Consider the following 13,502-nt stretch of genomic DNA (forward strand, 5'->3'; position numbering starts at 1 on the left):
CCTGCCAAGAATTTTCTTTTTATTCTTTTGAAAATAATATAATTTCAGTGCGATTTGTATTAAAATAAGTAATCACTATAACTTATCTAAATTGGAACTATCTTTTTTTTTAATATGTAGGCTGAATTAAATAATTTTTATTTCTTAGGTTATTCAATAGTAAAAAGATAGCGAACTATTGTTTTGTAGTAAAAACGTTGATCAATACAAACTTTCTTATTTATATTTTTGAATAAGATCAATGAATTGAATAAAACATAATATTGTATTTCGTTAATATTGCTATTTTTAGTATGTCAATCATTCAATGATTATAATTATTGTTTTAAAACAAAACAAATTTAATAAGTCATTACACAGTTCTGTTTGATGAACTATATGATTTTTTTATAAAAAATCAATTATGCAACAGGTCGTAATAAAAACTAAGCTGATGTTTCGATTTTATCAATACCCAAGAATTTTAAATAGTTAAGCTAAACTTATAGCACTTTTTCCTGGTTAAAGCTAATTACGATAAATGATAAGAGATATATATATATATAACTGAAAGATCATAAAATTTTAAAATTGTTTATTATAACAACTAGATTAGAAAATCATACTTAATGCTATCATTGAATCATGTTTCATTAGGTAAATTTTTATCACTCTTATTTTTTTTTATATGTACCCTACTTATTAGTATTTTATTTTTCACATTAGATAACTTATCATTAGCATATTGTATTGTTATAAACAATATCTATTTTTGTAACATTATAGTTATTTAAAACTTTTGTTTAATTATTCAAGCTTTTAGTTTTTAATATATCAAATAATTTAATAGTAACAAAGTGTTTTGCGTAGTAAGGTGCATGATAAAATATTTTTTAACAACTTCAGTAGTTATAAAGTTTTGACTAGTAACTACTATTTTATTTGCAAACAGCTTTATTATGATCAAACGTATAGTTATTGTTTTATCTTACGTATGTTTGAGATTAAAAGCAGATATTATTAATGCAAATAATAACATAGATTCATTAAAAACTATTAGTGATGATGAGGAAAGAAAAAAAATAGTTACACCCTTTTCATATGAGATGCAAATGCCTAAAATAAAAAAACTTGAATCTCATAGCGCTGCAAAGAGGTATCAATCGTATATAATTTTGCTGAATAACTTTGATTTTACATGGAATTCTACACCCATACAAAAAAAATTACATAACGCTACAGCAAAAATAATAACTAGTTTATCAAAAAACGAACATTCAAAAAATGCTAAACTATCCGCTTTTACTACTTTTTCATATTGGATTAATGATAAAGCTAAAAGAACTCCTGCGCTAAAAAACGATGATAAATTTTTAAAAGAGGATTATGCTGAAGATTACGATATAGCCAATGCGTTGATAACTGAATTCGCACTACTCTATAATCCAGTTAAAAGAAATGACGTTAATTATGGTATTAATCTACCCAATCGAAACAACATTAGCGATTGTGTGAATTATATGAATAAACTATTTAACAATTCACGATATTATGATGGTATTACTACTATCTGCATTAGTAATAGCTCAGTAATAAGATACAGTGATATAAAAACTGATGTATGTAACAATCAACTTAAAGATAAATACTCAATGTTATCATACATAATAAATACTGAAAATAACTTGAACGATCTAGCAGTATATGTAAGTGATAAGTCACTTGCTGAAAAAGATTTAAACTGCTTTGAAAATCAGTCGGCAAATTATCGTCGTAAAATTATTCAACTCGTAGGAGATGCAAATTTCGAAGACGTGCCAAATAATTTCTCGAAAATATTAGAAAATAAAATAATATCATTTAATAAAAAAGCAGAACAAGATTTTATGGTTACGAGAGAATATTGGAATTCTATTCAGGAAGCGATGAATTTACTTGAAAAATTATATTACGACAAACTATATAACGCCATAAAAAAATATCAAGAAATAATAACTCTAGTCAATCTCGCTTCAACAGATAGTATGGAAGATAATCTAGTTATTATAGGACGTCGAGAAATCCAAATCGTGTATTATTTTACAACTTTTATAGGATACCTTGCAGTAGCTCAACGTCGATTAAGCATAGTACAAATAGTTGAAAAAAATCAAATATTTTTGAAAACACTCACTGACAGCGTCAAAAAGAAATACCAAGAAATTGCTAAATATCTTATCAAGGTAGAAAAAGCTATCAAGAATTCAAATGAACTAATATCAGAATCGATTACTAAAGAGCAACAATTACAAAGCTATTTTGATACCTTAATGAATGATGATGAAAAATTCTTCTCAGATTATATAAAACTTTTAGCTATTTTAGCTGGAATTGGTATAACTGGAAGTGTAATATTTACGGTTATCGTCTATTTAATTGTATTTATTAAGTTTTATAAACAAAAAATAGAAATGAAGAAAATTTTAACCTATTATGGTTAAACATTAAATTCGTTATATTATCCAATAAATTAAGCTCAGAAATGAAATACGACTGTAGATTAAGATTAAATATATTAAAATAAATTTTAATTTATGATACAGCAAACAATTAAGGAAAATATTTTCAAAATGACCTAGCTAAAAAGTCTCAATCTCTGATTCGGAATAATGTTATCTTTACCATAAAGTTTAATAAATAGTTATTTATGATTTACCTTGTATTAATCAATATATTTGACGTTTAAAACTTTAACATATATATTGCTCTTTAATTTTTTATTTTTTCTAAAAATTAATACATTTAATACTGTTCCATGATAAATTTGTTTAATACGCTATCAAAAACTATATGAATAATTAACTCATACAGTTTTATAAATAATTTTTCATTATAAACAAATTTTTATTAGTAAATAGATATTATTATGTAAGCAATATTATCTTAAAATAAAAAAAAAATAATTACTAAACTTGCTTGATAATATATAGCACAATTATTAAAAAAATTATTAATATTAATTCTAATTTTAGATTTTTTTAATATTATATTTTAACTTAATATTACTTTATCAGATAACAACATAACAAGTGATTCAATAATATTTATTATCTAGACATTAATTCAATATTTATTACACTGAATATCAAGATTATTTTTTAGTCTGTAAAAATACTAAATAAATTGTAAATTAATTAACAAGTGTCAACGACGTCACTTTACATAATAACAAGATAATATACTTGGGTTCGATTTTTTATGCTAATAAAATTAGATATAAGTTTTACGAAATCAATACTTATTTATGTAATTCAATTAATTAACTAAATAATTTACTGCTAACGATCTATAAAAACTAGGTCTCGCTGGGAATCGAACCCAGATTGGAGGAATCAAAATCCTCAGTGCTGCCATTACACCACGAAACCCCATATACTCCTAATTATTAAGTTTTATTAGTCGAATTTGGATAAGGAAGTAGGGTTATTCATAGTTTTTATTAGTTTTCTTTGTAATCTATGAACGTTGGAGTTTATTTTTAATTATTACAATACTTAGTCTACATTGTTTTTGTAAATTTTGGAAAATATTTAATTTGTATATAACACAATTCTCCGATTAAAAACCATAATAACATTATCATTAGTATAGAATTAATAATTGCAAATACCAATTTTAATAAGTAACAAAGTAAAATATGTGTTAACTTAGTAATTTATTACATAGTGCCTTTTATGTATTATTGTTTTATTATTTTAAAAAAATCATATTTATCTATAAATGTTCAAATAATACACCTTGTGATAGTACTATAAATCGTAAATTACATGACAATTTAAACTATAATTAAATATGATTTTTATAAAAACGGAAAGAACAAAATAAATAGTGACCAAATAACAAATTACAAGTTCATTTAAAGCAAGTAAATACAATTTCGACGATACGAAATTAAGTTATATTCGATTTCCTTAGTTAGTATAAATCAACTTATTTTATGGTAATCAACATAATAAATTTAATTCCTCATTTTTATTCTTTTTTAAATTTATTTAAATAATTATAAAATATTTTACTTATGTGTAATAAAATTCAAAGTGAAAAACATTTTAACATATATTACTAATTTTTTTTTAAAAATATCTTAATTCCCGCTCTATTTCGATAGTTCCAAACATTACTGTTAGAATTTTATTTATTATATAATAGTAAATTAGAATTAATACAAATGTTCAAAATATCATATTAATTACTCAAATCAAGCCTACACATCTTGTTCACAACCGGTATTCAACATAGTAAATGATTTGATTCGTATTTTAGATACCTAGGATAAAATTATTTTTTTTTTCACATCACACCAAGAAAAAGTGGGACTAATTCTTTAAATTTGAAAAAACGTACCATAAGCATCCAGCCAAAATGTTGCAATTTGTGTTTTACATATGAAATATTATAGTAATTTAAACATTACATCGTATCAAAATAAAGTTAATGTTAATTCTAAAAATCGCTAAGATTACTATATTCATGAAAAAGAAATAGATGTAGTATCAGTTTTTTTTTCATTTTAGATATACAAAGATACATTCACCTAAATCATACTTTACATTAAAACAAGACGGATAACTAGGTTATAAATCAAATAGAGAATCATAGTTCTGAAGCAAAAATAGATAAAGATGACAATATTTTCGTTTTTCGAATACTAGAAATAATAGTTCAGATCTTACAATACAGCATGACATTACCAAGCTAGGTGGTGAGAGTAAACCATCACCTTATTAAAGATTAAACAAAATGATAAAATCTTTAGATGATGGATTTCATAATAAATACTTGAACGATCGAACTATTTTCTCTCGTTTGTTCAAAAACAAATCAGTTAGATTTTATCGTATAACTTAGGCAGATATATAATTTATTTTTTAACATAAAATTTTATATATTATTAGTTTCGTTATTTAAAAGTAAAAATCAAACTTTTACAAGGTTTCAACTAATAGTTTTATAACACTTCATTTCATAAAAACAATGTAATTGTATGATATGAAGATCATGATGAAACGTAAAGTGATAATTCATCATAGTTGTTATAATGATAAAACATTTTCACACCAGATTAAATTCTAAACTTTAAATAAAAAGTCATGATAGAGTATATTTTTAATAAATATTTATATATTTTGAAGTCGTATAAGAAAAAATAAAATTAATTAAAAAGTTACAGATCATCAAACAATCTATTTACACAACTCATTCAATTTTTTATTTAAAAAAAAAGTTGTCACATAAATTTTGAAATTATTCGTTATATTCTAAAAAACAGTATTATTTATACTGTTAAACAACAAATTCCGTTCATTCAGTATGAGAGTTGCATTAAATAAACAAAATAATGTTCAAATGTATTCAGCATTGATTTCTTTATTAAATATTGATATTAGTTTAAATTTCTGTCACGAATTAATAATAAAAGACGAATTAAACGCTATAATTCGGTCTATTAATTATGCCAAAAAATTTTCAAATCAACATCAAGAATTACGATTTTGTCGGTATAACAAAGCATGTGTTTTAAAACTTTATAATGAGATTAAATCCAGTACTATGGACAAAAGTAAAAAACGCGAATATTTATATTGGGTAAAAACTTTTCTTTGTAGTTAAAATGATTACCGTTTTCTAGCTTTTATTTATTATCATATTAATGCCTTTCAAAACGCTTGAGACTCTTTTTACCATTTGACTTATAATGATCATAAATTTGTTACATAAATACTTATGAAAACAGTCAGGCTTAAAGATAATTACACACATAATTATAAATAAGTAAAAAAAAAGAAAAAATATTTGAAGAGTAGGATTAAACTGGGCAAATCACAAACTTTAACTTTAATTGTGACGAATGACTCTTTCTTTTGCAGTAAAAAGTCATAATTACACTGCTCAATAATGCAACATGAAAAATATAAAATTTTATAACTCAAATCTTGTAATTTAGTTTTTCCCCCTATGTATATATACAATCATTTTGTACTTTAAAGAAGTAAAGTATGAGAGACTAGAAAACTAAAACAAATGTATTATAGTAAAAATATTTAACCATTAATAAAATATCCAAGTTGATTTGTGATTAATTTTTTAATTGAATTTCAATATTTTCTTAATTATATGATCAAAGTGATATATTATATAAAGATATTGAAGCATTATCTACTACCCTTTGTAAAAAAGCTAACTTTAAACGAATATATTCAAGATTTTGTTTATTATTATCATCGTATTACTTATGTTAGTTTGTAAGCGATATCCAATTAATGTAATATGAAAATCAAATAAGTAATTATTGTTATGGCTAGTAAATATATTTTAACTGAGAAAAAATTGAGTTTAGTATAAAAAACTGAAAACGTATGCTAATGAAAAAATTTTATATTGTTATTAAGATTTAAGTAAATTAATTACTATAGTAGAAAATTAGTTAATTCATTATCTTTAAGCAAAAAATAAAATCTGGAACCAATTTAAATACAGGTCGATGATTACATGGGGATTTTCTGACGAACAACTGTTATTTTATTTTATTTTAAGAACTGAACTACTTACTTAATAAATTCTGCTGATGTACTATTTTTGAACATAATTATGAACTTATAATATTGTTATTTTTTGCATAATTCGACAAAAATAGATTTAATAAATCGTTTAAAAAAATATTTTAAAATATAATTATAATAAAAAAAAATAAATATAAATAATATTAATAAAATATACCGCATTTTTTTGGCGAAATTAATTCAAGAGTAATGCGTAGCTAGAAAAAATATTATTTCAAAAATAATTAATTAGCTTAAATTTATAATATTGTTAGTAATATTATAAAAATTAAATTGTTTATAGATGTGAAAATTCATACAATAACGTTTTCTGATTAAATATTATTTTTGATAATCTCGTTCTATCTGATCAAATTTAAAGCAAAAATATTGTATTGCAAGCATTCTATTGTTAATTGAGGTACTTACTTATAAACTTTCAAATAAAATGCATTTATCTTTTTTAGTAATTTGCTCATGATTTTTTTGTATTCGTTAACTATAAAACTATACGACGGTAAAAATTTAAATGTGATAAGAAAATTAACCTCATCATGTTTGAACAAAAAAGTTTTTATAAGCTTAACCACGCAGTGATAACATTAAAGTGACATTGTACTAATTGATATTTGGCTTAGTTCTGAATTAAAAAGTTGCTCATATTAAATTAATTACATGATCAAGTAATAATTGCCAAATAAATAAATTTTGAAAAAGATCTGAAACAATTTAACTTAAGAAAAAAATAAATGATTAATTCTTGTATAAGCTATCGTGAGTTAAATGAGAAAATAACTAAATTTAGTTAAATTTTTGATTGTCCAATTAATCGGCTAATAATATTATTTTTGATTTTTTTGCGAAATTTGATACACTTATTCAAATCTTCTCATAGTACTATCTAACAGATTACTTTTTTTTACGATTTATTTTTATAGTATTTTTACATAATTATATTGTTTTTAGTAATTATTTCTCGAAGATAGAATGTAAACAATTATTTCGAACAAATTGAACAAATTAAAAGATGGAAATTTAATCCCTGGTTATTGAATTAAATTTTAATTTGCTTACATGTTGATGTAAACAAAATAAATATGTAGTTAAAAAACGAAAAAATATTTAATATAAGTGTTACTTAGGAACAGAAATTTAGTTTCTTTCATCAGAATTTAGAGATAGCAAAATTAGAATCGTCTTATAATTAATGAAAAAAACATCATTTTAAGATAAGTAATAAAACAATTTTTGCGTAGTATATATGTTCATTAATTGACCATGATGTATTTTTGAAATATATTTTTATTACAATATTAGTAAAAAAATACTATTGATGCTCTCTTTACAAGTTTTTTACAATCTAGAAAAAAATAATTGCTTTTAGTTAGCATATATCGGTTCAAGATTTTTATATAAGTTTTTTATTAAGATATTTTTAATATGAAATTTGTTCAATAGGATCGAGTTTGTTTTTTTAGTATACAGCTACCAAAAATTAAATTCAAAAATATAATATTTAAATAGCTTTAGTTTTGTTATAAAAAAATTTTAATTTAGCCTATTTCAGCTATAATTAATTAAATTACTAGTTTAGAACTATTATCTTATATTATGTATTTATTATTGTATTGTAAACTCGGTAATATTTTAACTGCTAATTGATGCTAACTACTTTATGACGCATCTCAAACGTTACTTTTGTTTTTTTAGTTAAATTATCTTTTTTATAGAATAAATATATTAGTTTTAAATACAAAAATTTATAAACTTGACTTTAATTATAATTTAGATTATAAATTTTAAACACGAATAAATGTTTACATTAAAATCTATTGATAATTTATTTATATGAAATCAATCATATAGAAAATTAATGATATTATAAATGTGCTTACCTAGCTATCATATAAGAAAAAAGCTAATAATAAACTAAGCGTTTTGTCATAAATCTGTTTTAGTGATAATTTAGTATTATGAAATAATAACATTAATTTTCATTTACAACAAGCAAAAATGTTCTTTTAATATCAACTCCTACGTGTCAATGAGCCCATACGTTGATCATATTGAATAAAAATTTAATAATGTTTCAATTAAACTTGATCATCTTTAATAGATTTTGTGGACCGGTATTTTTGTCTAAAAAGATTTTAAAGTTAAATATTAATTGATAATAATAAATATAATCGAAATAAGACGACAAAAACGACTTGGATAAGTTAAATCCGTTATTTAAAATTAAAGACATAGACTAAAAAAAAAACGTATATATCGCAATAATTAAAATAAAATTTTTTAAAAATATTTAAAGATATGAGAAATAGGCAAAATCAAAAAACAATTACCCAAAATTTTTCAATATTAGTTGATTCATTTGGCGTTATTTTTACTACTATAAGTGGTGAAACACTAAGTCGGATGCCCTCTTCTGATAATATGACCGATTTATTACCCGAAGAATCGTCTCCAGCCCCTGGAACTCCTGTCACATCTCCTCCAGAACAATACCCTGATAACTTGAACGATCCACACCTAAATGATCGCCCACCTACAAATGATCAACAAGACTTCGACTTTTTTACAAGGCTCCCAGGCTATATCCGTGATAACGTCGCACCATTGTTATCTGAGCCATCCCGTCATAATACTCCAGAAAATTCAACTATATCCGATTTTTCCCCTTCTAAGACTTATCAATTTAATATTAATATAGTCAATATATCAGGAAATCGAGTACATATCAGCCGACGAAGTTCTGGTTAGGTATAGGTATCACAAACCGAAACATAATAGGTTGATACGAAGATATGGCGATAACTAGTATTATTTATCTCAAGTTAATGCAATAAGATGCACGATTAAATAAAATATAGTTTCAATAAATTGTTTTTTATATTTACTTAAATAATGTTTGTTTTTATATTAATCAACATTTTGTTAAATTCATTTTATAATATAATTGAAGGTGGTAAGAATAATATTATATTAGAATCATTTTTTATTCACAGATCGAACTTGAACTTATTTAAATGAGATCCTAAAATTTATGTGGGATGATAAACGTAATATAAACCAATGTTTTAGATTAAAAAACCACAGATTAAGTACTGAAAGTAGTTTAGACAAATTGTTTTTGGAATAAAAGAAGTAAATAATAACAGAAACTTTTTTAATAATGAACATCAGCTTGCAAAAGTCTGAAAACTGATTAAATAGTTAGCAGGGTTGTTTGAAAATAATCTATTTAATGTAAATTGCTAATGAAAGTTATCGATATACGAATAAAACATTTTTAAACTCAACTCAGTTCCTTTTTTTCAGAAGTATTTTAAAGATAATTCGATTTAAGACGAGTTAAATAAAAGAACTCATGGCTGTAACAATTTGCTATTAAACAAAATCTATTTCTAATATGAACTATGTTTTGATAATTTACATTGATTTTGATTCCAAATTCTTTTATAATATTAGATACAAAGAATTAAATTTATAGTTTATATAATACAAAGTAATTTTATTTCCAAAACGCGTTGGGTACAAATGCGTTAGTTTATACAAAAATATTGTGCTTTAATAAAAATTTGACAGCTTTTGAGCTAAAGCAAAATCTTAAAACTCGTTCTTAAAGCCACGAACCATTTTTCTTCTGTTGTCAAATCACAATCGTGAATTTTATATTAAAAGAGTGTAAGTAGCATGATTTATTCACTAGCTGACTTTATTTCTGTGTTTATTTAGTTTAATTAAAACGATATAGTTTAAGTAAATTTAATCTAAAAACACTACCATAGTTTATATTAACTTAGTGTCGAAAAAAAAGGTAAAAAGTCATCACCAATGCTTTCAAAATTCCATCACCGTTCAAAACGACTTGCGTTGCAGCTCTACATAGATACAGATTCAAATAAAAATCGTTCGGTCATTATAAATTAAAAAATAAATGCATTAGTGTAAATAATAAAACATGTTCTTGCTTATTTTTAAAAAATATGAAAATACTAAATAAATCAAGTTTGATATAATTTTAATTGCATATAGTTTAATCTAAGTAAATACCCATGAATTAGTTTATTCAAACGAAATTCAATAATAAATAGTATTTATAAAATATCATTTTAGCTAACTAGAACAATTGAAAACTAAATTTAATTCAGAACTGATGTTCTTAATAAATTATGGATAATTGATAATAAAAATATAACTCATAATTAAAAACAGAGTATTTTATAACTCAATAAAATTTTAATAATCAAGCGTAGAACGACTTGTAATAACGGAAAAATGTTTATCAATGTAATAGTAATATAAATCTTTGTAGTTACTATCTTACATTAGCTGTAATATAAACGAAATATTGTCAAAAATTAGTATTAATACTTTTAAATATGGCATTAGATGTAAGCAAGAATAAATTTATGTAAGTTTTCCGTCTAAGTTCAATATGCGTTATTTGTTTAAATATAAAAAAATATGTATGTAATAAAAAAAATACAATATAGATCCTTTTTATTTTTAATCGATAAACAAACTATGGTAACATAAATTTAGGAATAAAAAAAAGATTTTTACAAAAAATTTCTTAATGGAAAGCTCAATTGAGATCAATTTATCGCTAGTAATGGGCTTGCATAAATATAATTGATTCGTTAAGAAACGTTTATTCTACTAAACTGATTAATTTCAGAGATAATAAATATTTTATGAATACAGCTAGTTAAAGTAAGCTTTCAAATAATAAAATTTTTATACAACAGTAGGTAGTTGCTAAAACTCGACCAATTTTTTAGTAAAGACAGAGATATTAATGGATACCAACAGAACACATCAGAATAAGGCGCTATATGTAAAAGGACAGATTCACTTGTATGTTCTAACGATTAAAAATTAAACATCAAAAGCGTACAATTTGCATTATCGATTGAATAACTAATTTTTAATTAAAACCTAGCTATTAAAGTAAGAAGTCCGTGCCATAACATTAGTTTCTTATTGATTAATTCAATCTTTGCTTAAGAGTTTTATATTCTTTATTTAAGCGATAGTGCTGACTAAAAATAAATAAATAAAAATAATTAAGTAAATTAAAAATAATTAGAGTATAAGAGCGTATTTATTATTTTTTACATGATCAGAATCGTAATGAGGATTTAACAGAAAGTTGCTCTGATGTAGATATTATATCGATATTAATCTTGATTGTAAACGTCAATTTGTTTTGTTAAAAAATAAGAGTCGAATTAGTTAGCACTAATTTTAGTAGTGAGATTCGACGTCATATATGGAACACCCACATCAAAAATTTTTAGAATAACTTAATCTTGACTGATTTTACCGATAGGAAAGTCAAACGTAATTACAATAAGAAACAGATGAACGAAAAATGGAAATTGCAGATGAAGTATCTCCAAAAGGATATACCGTTGTTTGCGCTACTCATACTTTTGTTGAAAATATGTGTTACTGATATGACCTTATTTTGATAATTAAAAAGAATTATACACAATAACCCTATGAAAATGTTTATTTTGTTAAGATTGTATGACAATCACGCTCACAACGTTATATTCATCTGTTTTTATAAAGCAAGGTGTGAAGTCTTTCTTTAAAAAAGTTAGAACTAGCAAGGAAAATGCTTAATGCCGAAACCGATCAAAAGACTTTTAGATTTGTAATAAAGCAATAATAGATAATGCTTTTGAATTGATTATTCCCGACGTATATATTAACTTTAAGCCACGACATGAAGTTGAAAAATATTTGTTGTTTTCTCATACATAGAAAAATAAAGTTGATGCTATGATACAGAACCGCAATATATAAATGAATATTAAGTTTTGTTTAGTTAACTTGAATACTAAACCTTATTATAATGATATCTTCGAAATGCATCTAGATCATAAGAATTTTATGACTATTGTTTCTTATGTCTTTATGTACACCAATTGGATTATATTAACGAAGGTATTTGAAAAAAATGAATACTTTCAACATAATGATTTAATTTCTAAGTGTTCTTTTTTTTGAGTCGAATAGATACTTCCCCTTATTTATATTCAGAGCACGCCGTAATTACTACTACAATATTTAAGATTTAAAACTGCAATATGGAACGTTCAAAGAAACACATATCTATGAATGCTTTGGATGCAATTGGCCGCAATTAATAATTTTTTTTTTAGAAATACAAATGCTTTGAGGACGAAGACGATTACACACAAATAACAAGAAAAACGCATGAAAAGATTTAGGATAAAACATTTGGTCATTTTTGTAAACCGAAAAATTTCGAATATTATACATTAAGAAAATTTCATTATACTTGCGAAGGTATTTTTTACACATTTAAAGAGCTTTAAAATAAAGATGTAATAAATCGTTATCAGCATTATACAATCCTTGAATAATGGATTTTGTTTTAGATAAATACATTCTGAACTACAAAATCAACAACTAAAATAACAGATCCAAAAAAGCGATAAAAAAAAGCTTTGAAACTATTAGATCCAAAATTAAGTCACGCTAAGCCTGAACTTGAAAAAAATGATATATTTGAAACAGTGTTTGAATTTAGTCAGTACTGAAAGATTAGGTCCGTATGAATTCGATATAAAACTTAGTATATATATTAAATAAGTTTTAATATTTAGAATGTTAATTATTACGGATAATATTAATTTTGAATTTTATCTAATTATTAACATCATTATCTTAATTTGTACGATGTCGAACTTACACGTGATTAATCCAAGATCAGATCTATACAAAAAAAAAGATGTAAGTTATAATTTAGGTTAATTTTAGGCATTGAAAGTGAATGTGCATGCTTCAACCGCTCTAGCTGACATTTTGAATAGCGGGTTAGGCCCAAACGGAACAATAAAATGTCTTGTTTCTGGGGGAGGGGATTTGAAACTCACAAAAGATGGAAACGTTTTGCTTAAAGAA

The 13,502-nt window shown here is 23.6% G+C and overlaps 1 non-coding gene across 1 annotated transcript; it reads right to left on the reverse strand.

The window, feature by feature from the left end:
- Nucleotides 1-3,315: 3,315 nt before the first annotated feature.
- On the reverse strand, nt 3,316-3,386 carry TRNAQ-UUG (transfer RNA glutamine (anticodon UUG)). Its single transcript has one exon. It is a non-coding gene; the product is annotated as a tRNA-Gln (tRNA).
- Nucleotides 3,387-13,502: the final 10,116 nt, after the last annotated feature.

This window comes from Dermatophagoides farinae, unplaced genomic scaffold (genome assembly GCF_024713945.1).
Source record: "Dermatophagoides farinae isolate YC_2012a unplaced genomic scaffold, ASM2471394v1 contig4, whole genome shotgun sequence".
Taxonomy (NCBI): Eukaryota; Metazoa; Arthropoda; class Arachnida; order Sarcoptiformes; family Pyroglyphidae; genus Dermatophagoides; species Dermatophagoides farinae.